Source organism: Pseudophryne corroboree, chromosome 1, assembly GCF_028390025.1.
Source record: "Pseudophryne corroboree isolate aPseCor3 chromosome 1, aPseCor3.hap2, whole genome shotgun sequence".
Taxonomy (NCBI): Eukaryota; Metazoa; Chordata; class Amphibia; order Anura; family Myobatrachidae; genus Pseudophryne; species Pseudophryne corroboree.
The window spans coordinates 409,507,641-409,525,161 of NC_086444.1; the positions used below are offsets into that span (position 1 = coordinate 409,507,641).

A 17,521-nucleotide genomic window follows, 5' to 3' on the forward strand; every position below is an offset into this window, starting at 1 on the left:
CACATCAAAAGGCTTCTAACAGCGATACAGGAACCCGACAGAGTGGCTGTTATCAAGTGTAAAGCACATACATATAGCCAAGACCCAGTATCACTTGGTAACAGCCGAGCAGACGAGGCTGCTAAGTTAGCAGCTGGTACCCCCAGACAGACAGACACCACACAACTGATGGTATTTAATACCGTCAACACACAGAAACTGTGTGAAATGCAAAATGTGTGTTCCACACAGGAAAAGGCAGTTTGGAGGGCAAAGGGATATGGCCAGGAGTCCTCAGGACTCTGGACAGATGGACAGGGTAAACCAGTGGCACCCATAGCATACCTTCCAAGTTTGGCTGAAGCAGCACATGGGCTGACTCATCTAGGCAAGGAAGGGATGTGCAAGTTGGTAAGAGCATATTGGTGCGCCCCAGGATTTTCTTCCCATGCGGGAAAGAGAGCAATGTCATGCCTCACCTGCTTGAGGAAGAATATCGGAAAGGCAATACCAACAGAACCATCTCATATCCCACCTACAGGCGGTCCTTTTCAGGTAATACAGATTGATTTCATACAATTACCCCCTTGTCGAAATTTGAAGTATGTACTAGTTTGTATAGATGTGTTTTCAAATTGGGTCGAAGCATTTCCTGCGGCCACAAATACCGCAATGTTTACTGCTAAGAAAATTGTACAGGAATTTGTGTGTAGATACGGTATCCCTAGAATAATTGAAAGTGATAGGGGTACCCATTTTACAGGTGATGTCTTTCAAGGAATGTGTAAGTTGATGGGAATTGATAGTAAGCTGCACACTCCGTACCGCCCCCAGGCGAGTGCGAAAGTAGAAAGAGTGAACAGCACTATTAAAAATAAATTGAGCAAAGTTATGGCGGAAACAGGATTGACATGGCCAGAAGCTTTGCCCCTTGTATTATACAGCATCAGAACCACTCCCAGGTCCCCTCTTAATCTGTCCCCTTTTGAAATTCTGTTTGGTCGACAACCGCATGTCATGATTAACCCTCAGGATGATTTGAAGTGTAACAATGAAGTGACTGTAAAGTATTTGGTTAAGATGAGTAAACAGCTAAAGAATCAGAATGATAATTTGAAGTTAGTGATTCCTGATCTGCCAGATAGTAATTGTCATGACATTGAACCTGGGGATTATGTAATGATACGGAATTTTCTACGCTCAGGTTGCCTTATTGACAGATGGGAAGGACCATACCAAGTCTTATTGATTAGCACGACAGCATTGAAGGTTGCCGAGAGAGAGACTTGGGTTCATTCGTCCCATTGTAAGAAGGTTGCTGATCCAGAGAGGTCCCGTGATAAGGAACAGACGGTAGAGGAAGTTGTATCACTGGAGTGTCTGTTTCAGGAGGACTGAGACGGCACCTGAGCATTGAGAATAATAAGATCGGAGGCAGTTGTCGATTCCCTGTTCCCTTTTATTGTTTTTCTCCACTTCCCATCCCATCTCCCTCAATTGTTTCTTTCCCCCTTCTCATTCTTCTCCATTTCCTCCTATAAAATGGACTTGCCCCAAGAGACTGTGATCCGGATTTTCCTGTTGACCATGATGTTGACCAGAGCAGTCTGTTCCGGCGAGAGTACCATGGAGGTCGAGAGAGGTTCTGGAATGGGTTCTGATGACAGAGATGGAGGCGTAGATTTCCAAGAACAACATAATCACCTAGTAAAGGCGAGTATCAGAAAACGATCTGGTAGCATTGACAATAGAAGGAATTGTGAAGGATTGTTAGCTGAAGAGAACTGTATCTGTAGACTCTGTGACAGTGTAGTTGAGGATGGGTGTATCAAGAAATGCCAATCCAGTTTTAATATCCACATGGACCGGCATCCATTGAGTGACTATCATTCCTTAGTGGGTAAAGTGTTAAATCAGACAGATTTGTTGGGTATGCTCTCAAGTACCTCAAGGCCATAGCAAATCAGGATTAGTGCCCTTCCCTTTAACTATAGGGGAGGTACTTGAGCTAAGTGGAGGGAGGCCGGTGGACAGGAGGTTTAATATCTCCAGTCCTCCTAGTTTGAAGCTCCACCAATATCATGTGGATAGATCCCTAGTATGTTTTAACATTTCCAATCCCCGAAAGCCGGGAAATTGGGAAGTGTCATGGAATAACCAAACCATGACCTTTTCATACAGAGCCGATAGAATGCCTACAGATACAGAACTTATACGCCACATAGCCGGTAGTGGGAAATATTTCCGATATAGGTATACCCTAGGAAGTAGGATCATGAGAGTTGGAGAAGTATCACCAGGATACTGTACACATATCGTACAAACTGATACGTGTACTAAACAGATGGGAGAATTAGGGTTAGGAGATTTCATATGGAAAATGTGTAATATGGTAATGTCCTACTCCGTCCCATATGTTCTCCCCGATGATGCATATTTCATATGCGGGAGGAAGGCGTATAAGTGGCTTGCCCCAAACTCAGAAGGGTTATGTTATATTGGAAAGGTACTGCCTGAGGTAATGACCGTATCCCACACTAAAATGAAGGATATTCACCGCAGTGCCCAAGCTCCTTATGCTCACACTCATTACGAACACATCGTTAAACGGCACCTGATAGAAAGAACAGAGCATCCGGCCTCTGACCTGATCCATGAATCCACCGGGATTCAATTCCTAATCGCGTTAGATATCACTCGTACCGCCAGAGGAGTGATAAATTATAAATATATATCTGCGCTTGCAAATTTATTAGACAATATCACTGAAATGTATGATGACACATTCAGGTATACCGGAAGGGAGCTCCAAGCTTATAAAACAGAACTGGTTCAGCATAGGATGATTCTCAATTATCTCACAGCTGTGACAGGCGGGTATTGTGTTACCCTAGCGACTCAGTATGGAATAAAGTGCTGCACATATATTACAAACAGCACCGAGGACCCGGCCGAGGTCATAGACAAAAAGATGGATGACATTTTGCAATTAAAATGGGAGTTCCGAAGGAAACACAATCTCACCCTTGCCGCTGTGGGTAATGAGCTGACCAGTTGGGTGTCATGGTTGAACCCACAAAATTGGTTCTCTGGTTTAGGAGAATGGACTCAAGGAATTATCATGGATGTAGAGAAATTTCTTTTGTGTATTCTGGGTGTTATCATATTGGTCGGTCTGATATTTAGATGCGTTCGGGTTTTAACAAAGTGTAAACGTAGCGCCCGAGTGATGAGTTTAAGAAGTGAAGATACTGTAATAACAACGACTGATTTGGTTTATGACCCAACGATAGAGACAATGTTGTGATGAAAATGTGATTCCACGGTCCGTTTCTTTCACCCGTTTCTCCTTTGTTTTCCTCCAAGGTACAAAGACATCCGCTTGGAAGAAGAATTTGACAACCTTTTACACAGACAACTGATGGACTATGCCATAGACCCCCCATATCCCTAGTACTTTAAATTTTACGCTAGCCCAACACTTTTTTGTAAGTCTATGGACATTGAAAAAGCTTTTTGCACACCGTTTATAGCAAAAGCATCGGGAGACTACAGTCAACATGTACATCAAGACAAGACTAGACAAGACACAAGACAAGACCTCAATCGGCAAATGTATATTAAACTCACATAGTTTATCACTGCATTTACCATAATTGTTCTTTATCTTCATCTCTACAACCTTCAGGTAATAACACACATAGTCGATAGGGAATATAGGCACAGATATCAGCACCCACATATTCCCCTATTCATGTATCATCAACTAAAATGTGCTCCCCCATTTTGTCGCAACCAAAAGCCGAAAAGAGCTCGGTAAAGTTTGACAGCCCATCCACAGACCCGTACCACGGGATAAGAAGGAATTCAAATGTATACTTCGCAATACCTCGAAGCTTGATTTAAAACACGTACGGCACGATGATACATGACCCCCCAAACATGGATTCATACACACATGCTTCTGCTATCTCACTAGGTCATACCCTTTTCCTACCTTCTCCTCTCCTCCCCTACCCAATCATAGAAATGTATTATACATGACATATATTTTTCTCTTTTTGAACTGTTTTAGGAAGTGGCAGTTATTGGTGACTGCCAAAGGGTGGACTGTCAAAGTCAGAAAAATATCACGCTGCACACTGCCATATATGCACCTCATGCGTGTGCCCGCTGCACGTGCATGAGCCCTCCCGTGCGTATACTCGCGGTCGCGTACACTCGCGGACGCGCGGTATGCGCATTTACGGTAGAGTTTGTGTTCGTCTAGCGGGCGACTCAATCGTAACATATTTTATTCATATAATGTATTTTGTAGATTATGGTCCCTTTGATAGAATCTGAAAGTTTAGTTAATGTAGTATGTTCGGGGACAAAGAGATCCCTCTTTGTTTGATACGAAGGGTCAGACAGGGGTTACACAGTGGTGTTTAGTATCCATCGGAAGAGAATATAATTAGCAATATTCCGGTGTTGGTTTGAAGCGGATTAATCGCTCGTGCGTATAGTTATGGACATAAGAAGTTTATGGACATTTACTATATTTGCACTTTATTACCCATGCGGCGGGAAACCCAGTTTCGAACCCACCTGAGCAGTTAGGAATAGTCACAGCCCACCTGTATGAACCAACCTATGACCTTTTGTTATAATGCGAAGACGAATTCCTGTGTCCAATGAACGATAAGAATGTAGGGACCATTGTACTGTATTGTGTGTAGTGTATAAAAGGACAAGCCGATCTGGGCCAGCTCTCTACTCTCTTCAACGGTTCTCATTGCTGATAATCGGGAGCTGGATATCCAGAAAGGCGCTTGCGATTGTTTCCCCTGGTGCGTAAGTTCTCTGCAACCATATTGTCTCTTATTTAATGTTATAAGCCATTCTCTCTCTCCTTCCCCCTTTAAATGTAATTGTATCTTTATTGTATTTTATGTGTAGTGATTCGGTTAGGTATTTTATGTTATCTTGGTAGTGTATAACTTGTATTGTATTATTCTTTTGCAATTGAACGTTCATTCATTTCCTTAAAAGGCGTTAGACCCTTAGACCGGTATTTGAGTGTTTATTATATTGCTAAGGGGTTCTCAGAGCGTCACATACGCTCATACAGCTTTTAAACTAACAAGGTTACACTGTGTTGCATTTACACCTTATCACTGCACAAGGGTTTACAGTATAAGTACATTGTTTATGGTATAGTTATAAAGGTTTAACTCTGTGAGCGTCAGCGCCGCTTGTGATCTCCTCGTGGTCCCGAGCGTCCGCTACGCTGATAGCGTATCATTACGTTAGTCGGCAGCCTATAGCGTGCTTGCCTTTACGCTCTAAGCCGTGAGCGAACGTGCCGCACGTGCGTCTCGTCCATGGCTAAGCGTTCGTTACGCTACGTGCGTACTCTTACGGTATTCCATACACCAATTGCGTACTTTGTTCTTTAACCTTTTAGAGTGTTTTATACAAGGTATAGAATAGGCATTGTCAATATAAACCCTCTTGTCAGGGACTGGGGTTTCCTCTGATGTGCAACACATCTTTCATTGCTATAATCATGTAACGGATGGCTTTAGCCATTTTAGGCTGTAACTTTGCATCATCGCCATCGACACTGGAGTCAGAATCCGTGTCGATATCTGTGTCAACAATTTGGGATAGTGGGCGCTTCTGAGACCCTGACGGCCTCTGCGACATAGGATCAGGCATGGGCTGAGACCCCGGCTGTCCCACGGCATCAGCTTTATCCAACCTTTTATGCAAGGAAGTAACATTATCATTTAAAACCTTCCACATATCCATCCAATCGGATGTCGGTGCCATCGGCGGCGACCTCACATTCATTTGTTCCCGCTCTGTTTCCACATAGCCTTCCTCGTCAAACATGCCGACACAAGCGTACCGACACACCACACACACAGGGGATGCTCTATTTGAAGACAGTTCCCCCACAAGGCCTTTTGGAGAGACAGAGAGAGAGTATGCCAGCACACACCCCAGCGCTATATGTCCCAGGAATCACACATTAACTTAGTGTTAACCCAGTAGCTGCTGTATATACTGTTTTTGCGCCAAATTTATGTGCCCCCCCCCCCTCTTTTTACCCTCTTCTACCGTGATACTGCAGGGGAGAACCTGGGGAGCTTCCTCTCAGCGGAGCTGTGGAGAGAAAATGGCGCTGGTGAGTGCTGAGGAAGAAGCCCCTCCCCCTCAGCGGCAGGCTTCTGTCCCGCGTTTCTGTGTAAAAATATGGCGGGGGCCCATGCATATATACAGTGCCCAACTGTATATATGCCCACTTTTGCCAAGAGGTCTCTAATTGTTGCCCAGGGCGCCCCCCCCCCCCCCCCCCCCTGCGCCCTGCACCCTACAGTGACCGGAGTATGTGGGTTTAGTGTGGGAGCAATGGCGCACAGCTGCAGTGCTGTGCGCTACCTCATATGAAGACTGGAGTCTTCTGCCGCCGATTTCAAAGTCTTCTTGCTTCTGTCACCGGCTTCTGTCTTCCGGCTCTGCGAGGGGGACGGCGGCGCGGCTCCGGGATCGGACGACCAAGGGTGTGATCCTGTGTACGATCCCTCTGGAGCTAATGGTGTCCAGTAGCCTAAGAAGCAGGACCTATCTTCAGTGAGTAGGGCTGCTTCTCTCCCCTCAGTCCCACGTAGCAGAGAGTCTGTTGCCAGCAGATCTCTCTGAAAATAAAAAAACCTAACAAAATACTTTCTTTTTAGCAAGCTCAGGAGAGCTCACCAAGTAGCACCCAGCTCGTCCGAGCACAGATTCAAACTGGGGTCTGGAGGAGGGACATAGAGGGAGGAGCCAGAGCACACCAGTATCCAAATTCTTTCTTAAAGTGCCCTGTCTCCTGCGGAGCCCGTCTATTCCCCTTGGTCCTTACGGAGTCCCCAGCATCCACTAGGACGTTAGAGAAAGTTCCATTTACCACAACTCGCTGCTCCCTATTAACCAACCAATTTCTAACCCAAGTGCATATTGTGCTCCCTAGCCCCAGTTCTTGTAACTTATAGGTAAGTCTCATGTGCGGCACTGTGTCGAAAGCTTTAGCGAAGTCTTAAAAGATTACATCCACCTCCTTACCCTGATCTAGGTTTGCGCTGTTTCAGAAAAGCCTAATAAGTTTGTTTGACATAATCTATCCTTCACATATCCATGTTGGTTCCGAATAATAACCTTACTGGCTTCAAAGAACTTCTGTATACTATCCCTTAAAATACCTTTCTATACTTTCCCCACTATAGATGGAAGACTAACTGGTCTATAGATACTAGGTTCAGATTTACTTCCCTTTTTGAATATCGGCACTATTTCCGCTATACACCAGTCTTAGGGAACCATGCCTGATGTAAGAGTCATTGAAGATTAAAAATAGCTGTCTTGCTAGTTCGGAGTGTAGTTCCATGAGAACCCTTGGGTGAATTCAGTCGGGACCAGGTGACTTATTAATCTTAATTCTTTTTAAATCAGTCACAGACTACTTCCACACTTAAATAAGCACTTAGCAGTGGGACATTATCGTTGCTGTTGTTATGAGTTAGTCCCTCCATCTGGTCCTCTCGTGAATACAGATGAGAAAAACTAATTTAATTTTTCCGCCATGTCATTATAGTCTTTGATTAAGATGCCCAACTTGTCCTTTAAAGGGCCTATACTCTCCTCCTTTAATCTTTTGCTGTGGATGTATTAAAAAAAAAGTTTTGGGGGTTTGATTTACTTTCCTTTGCTACTAGCTTTTCAGTTTCTATTTTAGCCGCTCTTATTTCTTTTTTGCATATTTTGTTACAATCCTTACAGTACTTGAATGACTCCGATTTCCCGTCTGATTTAAATTTTTTGAATGCTCGCCTCTTTTTGCCCATTAGTTCCTTAATCTTTTTGTTAAGCCACATTGATTTTATATTATTAGTCCTTTGTTTGCTGCCCAATAAATTTATGAGTATAATTATTGAGCAGTGTTTTTTAATTTGTTTTCAATTTGTTTCAGTAACAAATCCTCATCAGACACAATAATACCAGGCGGCTTGTAGCATAGCCCTAATACTATCTTTTTTGTTCCCTTTCCCCTGCATGCAATTTCTACCCATAACGTCTCAACAGTATTTACAGTCCCCTCGTGAATATCTTCCCGTATAACAGGTTTTAAAAACGGCTTTACGTAAAGACATACCTCTTTCCCCCCCGTTTGTTTAATCTGTCTTTCCTGAACAGCGTATAACCCTCCAGATTGATTGTCCAATCATGAGATTTGTTCCACCAAGTTTCAGTAATGCCTATGATATCATACAGTTTGCTTGCTGCAAGGACTTCTAGTTCCCCCTTTTTTCCTGTAAGGCTTCTATCGTTTACATACATACAATTAAGATAAGTATTCCCCCTTGTGCTAGGGACAATTTTCTATATGCAGTATTGATGACCCATAATTGTCGGTAGTTAGAGTTTTGGCTATACCCTTGGTAATACCCTCGTTAGTACCCTTGCCAGCTGCTCTTTCCCTCCCCAATTTAGTTCACTACCTCCATCCTTACTCGTCTCACTGCATGACCCATAGTTTCTAGCTAAACCCTCCATCCCAGGCACCTATTTTAAAATCTCCTCCAACCTTCTAACCATCCTTCCCCCACAGCACCGCTACCCCCTCCTCATTCAGGTGCAATCCATCGCAACAAAAAAGATGGCACCTGACTGAGAAGTCTGCCCAGTGTTCCAGGAACACAAACCCCTCTTTTCTCCAATATGAATCTCCATTGTTTTGCAGCACAGTAAACAGAGACAAGGTATTGAGGCTATATCAGAAAAACTATAGATTACAAAGATAGTTCTTTAATGTGGTCACATTTATTACATCAATAAAATAGTAAATATTAAAGCTGGTGGCTCTGCCTGACTTTTGGAAACAGGCATAAATTGGTCCAGCAGTTCAGTGCATAGCAGAGAAATATGTATAATATATATATATATATATATATATATATATATATTATATTAGCTTTGCCTACAGTACAGATTTGTTTAAATATAAATATACATGGTTTGATAATAAAGTCCCCTTAAATTGGGGAACCGTAAGGCCCACTGGAGAGCAGTCGATGCAGTGTGCGCCACAGAAAGTAGTGTTAACCATCCTTTAACGAAGAAGGAAAATAAAGTTACCATAGGGTAGCTGCATTCATTTAAAAACCATTGCAAAACTCTGGCTGCAATAAAATCTCCAAGCTCACAAGCCAAATGGCAACTGTCACCTTGACTGTCATCGCACCAACTGTTATGCCACAGAGCAACATGCTCCACTGTACTCCGATTTAAGTCACTCTGCAAAATGGCAGTGTAGGAAACAAAAAAAAATTATGAAAAAAATCCTTCAAAATATAAGAAGAGCGCAGAGAGTACACTACTCATTGCTCATATAAATAAATCAGAGATATAAAGAAAAAAAAACTAGAGAAATGCAATGCGTCTGTGGAGGGATTCTGAAATGCAAATTGATAATTGAAGTGTTGTACTTGAAGAAATTCTGTCCAGGTTTCAGTATTACACATGTGGCTGACTTTAGTAAATACTAAAACTGAACAAGCTGTTGGGAATCACAGGACAATAGTGATTGGTTATCCGGGAGAAAAACAGGACTTAAGGGGAATACTCACGGAGCGATCACTGCTTAAAATCTAAGCAATCTGACTAGATTGCTTAGATTTTAAGATTTTAAGCATGATCGCTCCGTGTGTACGCCCCACAGCGATAGCGATGCGCAGCCCCGCACATCGCTATCGCTAGATTGGCCTGCCGTGCAGGCCAATCTAGCAGGTCGCTCATTTCTCCCGCTGGGTGAAATGAGCGCCCCGTCCCCTCCGCACACATCGAGCGGTGGGAGAGATGTGTGCTGAGCTGTTCGCTCAGCACAAATCTCTCCCAAATCGGGCAGTGAGTACTCGCCTTTACAGTATGGGTCAACTCAAGCATTCATTTCATTTAATCTGCTAAGAATAGTTCTGATTGTCATCAAAGTCAACACCAATATCAGTATTGCTTTTACTGCCCGCATTTGGAAGCCTTTACTTTTTTCTGGGAGTTTGTTCATGAAGCAGTGAACCGTGGGACTTTGTTCATGAAGCAGTGAACCGTGTGGAGAAGTGAGTTTGTTCATGAAGCAGTGAACCGTGTGGAGAAGTGAGCCAGTGGAGAAGTTGCCCATGGCAACCAATCAGCAGTGACATAACATTTATAATTTGCATACTATACAATTGTACGGAGCAGCTGATTGCCCATGGCAACCAACTTCTCCACAGGATCACTTCTCCACTCAATTCACTGCTTCATGAATAGATCCCATGGTCACTTATATGAATAGCACAGGCTAACAAGACAATAAGGGGCCTATTCATGAACCAGTGAAAAGTGTGGAGAAGTGAGCCAGTGGAGAAGTTGCCCATGGCAACCAATCAGCAGTGAAGTAACATTTATAATTTGCATACAATACAATTGTACGGTGCAGCTGATTGCCCATGGCAACCAACTTCTCCACAGGATCACTTCTCCACTCTTTTCACTGCTTCAAGAATAGACCCCTAACTCTACTGTATTTCAACAGTGCTGTACAAAAGAGTGGGCGACGCATGTGGAAATTTGAGGATGGCATCATGTGAGGCAGATTCATTCCTCCATGGTGTCCTTCCAATCCAGATCCTGTAGTGCCCATAGGCCATACTTGCCTACTCTCCCGGAATGGCCGAAAATCGGGTGACCCTCCCGGCCTTCCGGAAGAGCAGGCAAGTCTCCCGGAATCAGGGGTCCCCCTGCCTGTCCGCCCACTTAGTGTGTAAAGTGGGTGGTCCGGGCAGTTGATGACGCGATTCTTGCTGAATCGCGTCATCATAGCCACGCCCCCTGCAATGTAATGCTGGGGATCGCGGCATTACAGAGCGGGGGGCGTGGCTTAAAGGATGTGCCACAGTAACTCCACCCCCGTCCCACCCCTGCTCCACCCCGTCCCGCCTCCGGTCCACGTCACAGCCCTCCCCTGCCCCCCTGCTGAGCCGACCTGGCTGCTCTCTCCCGCAGAGAGCAGCCAGAATGTCGGCAAGTATGCCATAGGCTATATATGAGAATAACTCTGAAGCCCCATCATTGAAGAAGGAACGTTTTGCCTTGAATCAAGATACACATTTCCTGTTCCGAGATGCTGTGTGGGTTTGGTGTTATGCACGTTCCCATGACATACAGGTGACTGTACATTGATCTGTGAATGGATAAACCCAGTGTGATTGAAGAACTCACTGAGCAAGGAGCACAGGTCTGCAAGCTGAACTTGAGCGAGTGACCAATTCTTAAGATCCGCTTGTCTCATACTTTCCATCAAAGCCTGGAACTGGGAGAGATCTACATCAAACAAGTTGGCACTGCTGGCAATACGGCAGCTTTCTTTGAGCATGTCTAGAGTGGAGTACCAGTCTGTCAGCAGGGCAAAGACTGCTGTGAGAGAGGTCTGAAGTGCTAGAGACTCGTGTGATGGTTAGGGTGGTGCTGTATGTGCTGGTGCTGCACAGGGTGCTGTGCTTGATGCTGCGACTGTTGTGTGGGATGTGGAGTGGATTGCTGCTGATGTTGTGGTTGATGTGGAGCTTGTTGGTGACAGTGAGATGTGTGCAGTTGTGGGTACTGGTCATGTACTACAGTGTGGTGTATGCGAGGGGCCTGCTGAGATTGCAGAGTGTGTAGTGGAGCGTGAGACTTGTGAACCTGCCCCATAGAGTCAACTTCAGCTTTGCCAATATTACCTGCATGGCTATTTGTCAGGTTATTTTGGCTACTGTGTTGCTGAGAACTCATTGTGCTACTAGGGGACTGCTGATATGAACAAAGTGAATGCGTTTGCTGGGAGGGTTCCTACTGGAGATTCATTAATACTTTGCTTATAGATTGAGCAAATACATTCGTGTACAGGCTTCCAAATGAATCGTTCCGGTGTGTTGTACTGTGACTGCTGCGGTAATGTCGGAGCAGATGGCTCTGGGTGGTTTGTTACCGGCGTATAGCTGTGTACACTCACTGTTCAAGTTTAGGGATGACACACTCTGGTCAGAAAGGCTGGATATCAAGGCTACTTTGAGGAATGTCACTGCCATCCAGACTTGTGCTGAATAAAGTTACTTTGTTAGTCACAGTGTTGACAGCCAGGTTTGGAGATGCACTTCCAGATATTATACAATCCATTCCCAAGTAATCGGAGTCTATGCTGTATGGTGTTGAGGCCCTCTCTCCAGATTTGGGCCTCTTCTTTGGTCGAGATGGTAGCGAATCCTCCTTTGGATTTGTGTCTATTGCCCAACAGGAACCGTTTCCAGGGTCATCCTTGGATCGAGGCATTTTCAGAAAGCACTTGTTCAATGACAGGTTGTGTTGTATAGAATTCTTCCAGCCTCATTATAATAGGGAACATTATCACAGATCTACTGGTAAATCTCACTAAGAGTAATTTTCATTTTTGGTGAGCTAGTTATTGCAAATGTAATGAGGCTGACATAACTGTATGGAGGCTTCCCATCTTTTCAATTTGTATTATTAAATAGTCGTTTTCCTGATGACAATTTAATAAGATAAATTTAAACGTTGAAAAGCAAGGTGTCTGTCTGCTTTTAATTTGCATATCAAGCTTAAGTGCCACACCTTTAGAGAATAAATATATATATATTATATATATATATATATATATATATTTTTTTTTTTTTATATTTTTTTTATTTATATCACACACACATGTATATTTATTTAAACAGTGCCTCCAAATGGGATAAACATACAAACAAATGTAGATATGCCCAGTTACTGTACCTTCACCAAATGTAGATATGTCCAATTACCTTTATGCACTAATTGGGGTTCCCCGTCACTTTACGAAGAAAACGATACCAAAAAAAGTCCAAAAACTCATGTCGACCTTTTGACCCGTCGACCTAGTACATGTTGACCTAATGACCATGTCGATCTATTACCCATGTCGACCCAATGACTGTCGACTTAAGTTGAGTCGACCCAACGACCCATACCCGTGGAAATTTCCCCCAAAGTGTACTATGTATTCCTATGCATAGAAATGGTCTTATGACAGCACTTAAGCAAGCAGGTTTTTTGTTTTGTTTTTCCCAGTAGCTTTCAATGGCACTGTTTAACGGAGACATTTTTTTAGACACTCACCTAGGCGTGCCAAGAATAATAGCTAGCTCTTGAAAACCAAGAGTGGCCAGTAGAGTGCAGTACACATTGCACATTCCAAGCATAGCTAGAGCAAGGGTGCTATGCTTAAGAGAGCAAACAGCAGAGAGCCAATATTTAAAGTGCTATTTTAGAACAAAAGAAATTGGTTGATTTGTAGCTTTAGACAGCGAAAATAAGGTGCAGCCTTATCATGAGACACGCAAAAGTTTAAGCAATCTTTAGTACAATTGTAATGAGGTTTTACCATACAACAGATTAGACTAGGTGCCATCTTGTGCAATCACTGCATGTGATTAGCACTGATTCCCAACCAGTGACTCAGAGCATAACGTGTCTCACAGAACTAGGTCATCATTATTTATAAATATATATGTGTGTATCATGCCCATTTAAACCACGGTGCTCATGGATTTCACAGGTTCTGTGGCTGATTAACACCAGGTGAAATGCAGGCTTGAAGTCACTAGCCACAGAACCTGTGTAAACCAAAGGTGTCCTGGTTTAAAGGGATAGTATGTTAAGCCTAATAGTGCCACCAATATACCCAACGCTGTGCAGAGAACATGTATCAGCCATATCATACCGCTTTCAGATCGCAAATGCCGGATCCCACCCTGTTAGAGAAACGTGTCCTTACCGGGTGGGATCCGGCATTTGCTCTGCTCTGGTGGCTTTCCGACCCGGCAATATACCGGGTCGGTTGCAATAGCAGCGAGGGGGGGGGGGGGGGGGGGGGACGACACAGCAGCAGCAGGGGCGGGGGTGGAGGCAGCGCTGGGAGATAAGCTCATCTCCTGCGCCGCCTCTCCCTATTCTGTGAATAGGAGCCGTGTCGCATCGACGCGGCTCCCATTCACACTGCGCCTGACCCAGTATTCAACCCGGGTATAATCCTTCTTTTATACCGGGTTGAATTACCGGGTCAAGCGACCCGCTAATTCGGCGCAAGTGCTTTCACATCGTACACTGACCCGTTTCGACACGCCAATATGCCGTGTCGATACCGGGTTATTTGTGCAATGTGAAAGGGGCATCAGTCACTTCCCCAGTGGAATTTTCAGTTCAAGTGACCGAACAAGCAAGCATATACATCATACACACTAATCAGAGTTGTGTGTGAAGGGGGGGTTTAAAAAATAACACTTTTTTTTGGTTTGAACTTGCTTTTTTTTTGCATTAATGTTCTAAAGGAATCCTGCTCATTATATTAGTACTGTGAAATATTGCTATGTATTACATACCTTAAACAACCATGTTTTAATGCTTTCTAACATTAACAATCCAACATTTTTAGGCTTTGATATGATTTAGTTTACAGTACATCTCTTGATAATGGCAATTTTATTGCTTCTTTTTCCTATTACATCTGAATATACGTAGATAAACATATTAAAACATACAAAGTGCACGCAGAGACATCTCAATTGGACTGAAGGTTTTGAATAAAATTAAACAAATGAGATTAAACCAATAAATGTCTCTGTTTATTGCCTTTTAATGTGTTGGAGTTACCCTTTAAGACTGAGAAGGTTAGTTGTGGTTTTCACATGTCCTATAGTATTGTTAGGGGAGGAGTTTGCAGGATCCAGGTTGGGAGGGTGAGACTGCTGACCATGCATAGGTTGGTGAACTTCATACTTTGTATTAACTTATAGTATCTACATATTAGTATATCCAAATGTTTCCTGTGGTTCCTTTTTGAATTGTTGCATTCTTGAAAGTATTTATGTACTTATAATGCTTTTCATTTTGATGCTACTATGTGATATGCCATGTGTATTTTCTGATGAATAAAGAAATAGAAAAAAAATAAACAAACAAAAACAGAATGGTTGTTAAATACAAACATTTGTTTAAACCAACCAGCCCTGACACTAATGTTAGTTTCGTCAGAATCAAATTAACCTGGAGCTACTGTAGGAAACTCATGAGGGGGTTATACAAACTGCCCACCAATAGACCACGACTAGGAAATGCTCTCATGACCTCACAGCTGTGCCCCATGCTGGCCTAGCCCCTAGGTCCATGTTGCCATTACGTCATGGCTAGGGGGAAGTGGAGCACTGCCTGCAATGGTCGAATGATGCTTCAGGCGGCTCTGTAGAAGTGAGAAAGTGGGGATGACAGAGAACTTGAGCGCTAAAGTTCTAAAGAATTAGTGAGTGCAGTACCCAATATGGAGGAGGTATACTTATCTCCGCCAGACTTTTAGTTCGCAATGTGTAGACCGCAAAATGATGTATACTTCAGGCATGTAGAATACAGGTCCTGAGTCTAGAATACAGGTCCTGAATGTTATCTTCAATACCTTCAAGATCATTGCCCTGACGAAGAGCTTTTGCTCGATACGCGTTGGCCTGTGACAAGTGGATTGATGATAGGATTGGGTACAGTGGGACCTTTCGTATTCAACAACTGAGCTGAAGTCCAGGACATCCGGAACCGGCACTTCCATTTAGATCTACGCGCACTTTGATTGGCTGCGATCTGGTAACGTCTCCAGTACTTACCTTATCAAATTAGTTTTTTATGTGATCCATTATCTGTATAATAAATTGTGTAAATGTGATTACACTATCTGGGATATTATTTTGCATTCCCACATGTCTGAGTGATCTTGAAGGTATTGAAGATAACATTCAGGACCTGTATTCTAGACTTAGGACCCGTATTCTACATGCCTGAAGTATACATCATTTTGCTGTCTACACATTGCGAACTAAAAGTCCGGCGGAGATAAGTATACCTCCTCCACGTTAAGTGCTGCACTCTCACTAATTCTTTAGAACCTTAGCGCTCAAGTTCTCCGTCACCCCCACCTTCTCTATAACCACAACAGAAGACAGTAACAGCTTTGTTAGCGCCCATTGGGTATCTCTACACGTCTTAATTGGCTCTGTAGAAGTGCCAATGACTGCAGGATGCCTTTCCAGGTCCAATGCAAGCCATATGCAAGTACCATGGGGCAGCGAAGGTGCTGCACACAGGCCCCTGTACCCTTGGTTTTACAATATTATTATTCAACTTTGTTTGCTCGCCAACACCCATGGTACCAATAAAAAGTTTGAGCTTACAATGTTACTAGACTGTATTTATATATCCTATGCTACATTTCTGGAGTGCAAATGTGTGTTTGGCTGTTTATTGTTGCAGGTATTCTTGTGAAATAAGGAAGATGGGAGGGATTGGTTTGGAGCACAGTGGTAAAAGAATTACCATATTTCTGACAGGATTTGTATTGTGGTTCGGTGTTAAAGGGTTTAATTGGAGTGACGTGTCGCTTTGTTATCAGTGCTTATTCTTCAATATTTTATTTCCGGTCTATAGGCTTAATTCCAATATGTCGTCATACCCAATGTTTGCGTAGAGCCATAGCTGTTTCTATAATGGGTGCACACGGGCCCCTGGGTCACAACGCACCCATATATTATTCTTACCCCTCCGGAGTCACGCAACGGCAGCCCTGCACTGAGGACAGAAATCACTCGAAAAAAGGCAGCAGTGATTTGCGCATGCTCACTGGAGATGACCCCAGGCACAAGGCGCGGGCGCCATATTCCGGAGACCTGCGCAGTAGACTCTCTACTGCTGCCAGAGAGGAGGGGTCCCGCGATGGAGGCTGCACCTGGGTCCCCTCCTCTCTTAAAACGCTGCAGCGTAGAGCACCGATGTTTTTGGATTTGCGCATGAACTGCATCATCTCTGAATCAGGACCTATTATATTTATCGAATGTCATTTTGCGATAAATGCCTATGGTCATACAACTGATAGTAGTTATTGATATAACTTCTTACTGATCTTTATATACGTTTTTCAGGCTGCATCAATTGTCAATCCTCATATGCCATATTTATTACCGATATCACTCTAGCTTGATTTCTACTGCTGTTCCTCTGCGATCTCAAGCATAAGTTAAACAGGGAAAGGAAATGTGTTACTGCGTGGGTACCACTTCTACACGGCCCTATTCATAGGCGGGTACAAAAAGAGTGTTAATATGGAAAGGTTACGTGTATATACTATACCATGTACATGCTATAGTATGTGATGCTCCTTGTCTCCACATTGGTAAGAAAGTGGTGTCATGATCTGTTTTTTTTAGTAGGTTTCACTGAATTCAATTTTTTTTAATAAACATCTGTCAGTGTACCTGAAGAAATACCAATAACATTACCACCATAAACTACATTATATAGCCAGATTCAGAGATGTAAGGAAACACATTCACAGCTGCAAGTTTGTATGCAGCAGCTGTGTGAAAATATGCAAATGCCACTGTGAGCTGCATAGAGATTTCCACGGCCAGCGTCTCTGATATGC

General features: G+C 43.4%; 2 protein-coding genes and 1 pseudogene across 4 annotated transcripts in view; all 3 read right to left on the reverse strand.

Annotated features, from left to right (window-relative positions):
- FICD (FIC domain protein adenylyltransferase) overlaps positions 1–17,521 on the reverse strand; it is a 1,034,845-nt gene that overhangs the window by 191,924 nt on the left and 825,400 nt on the right. The window lies entirely within an intron of this gene.
- The window catches only part of SLC8B1 (solute carrier family 8 member B1), a 111,694-nt gene that overhangs the window by 90,267 nt on the left and 3,906 nt on the right, over positions 1–17,521 (reverse strand). The window lies entirely within an intron of this gene.
- Positions 11,479–15,655, reverse strand: LOC134957886 (forkhead box protein J3-like; annotated as a pseudogene).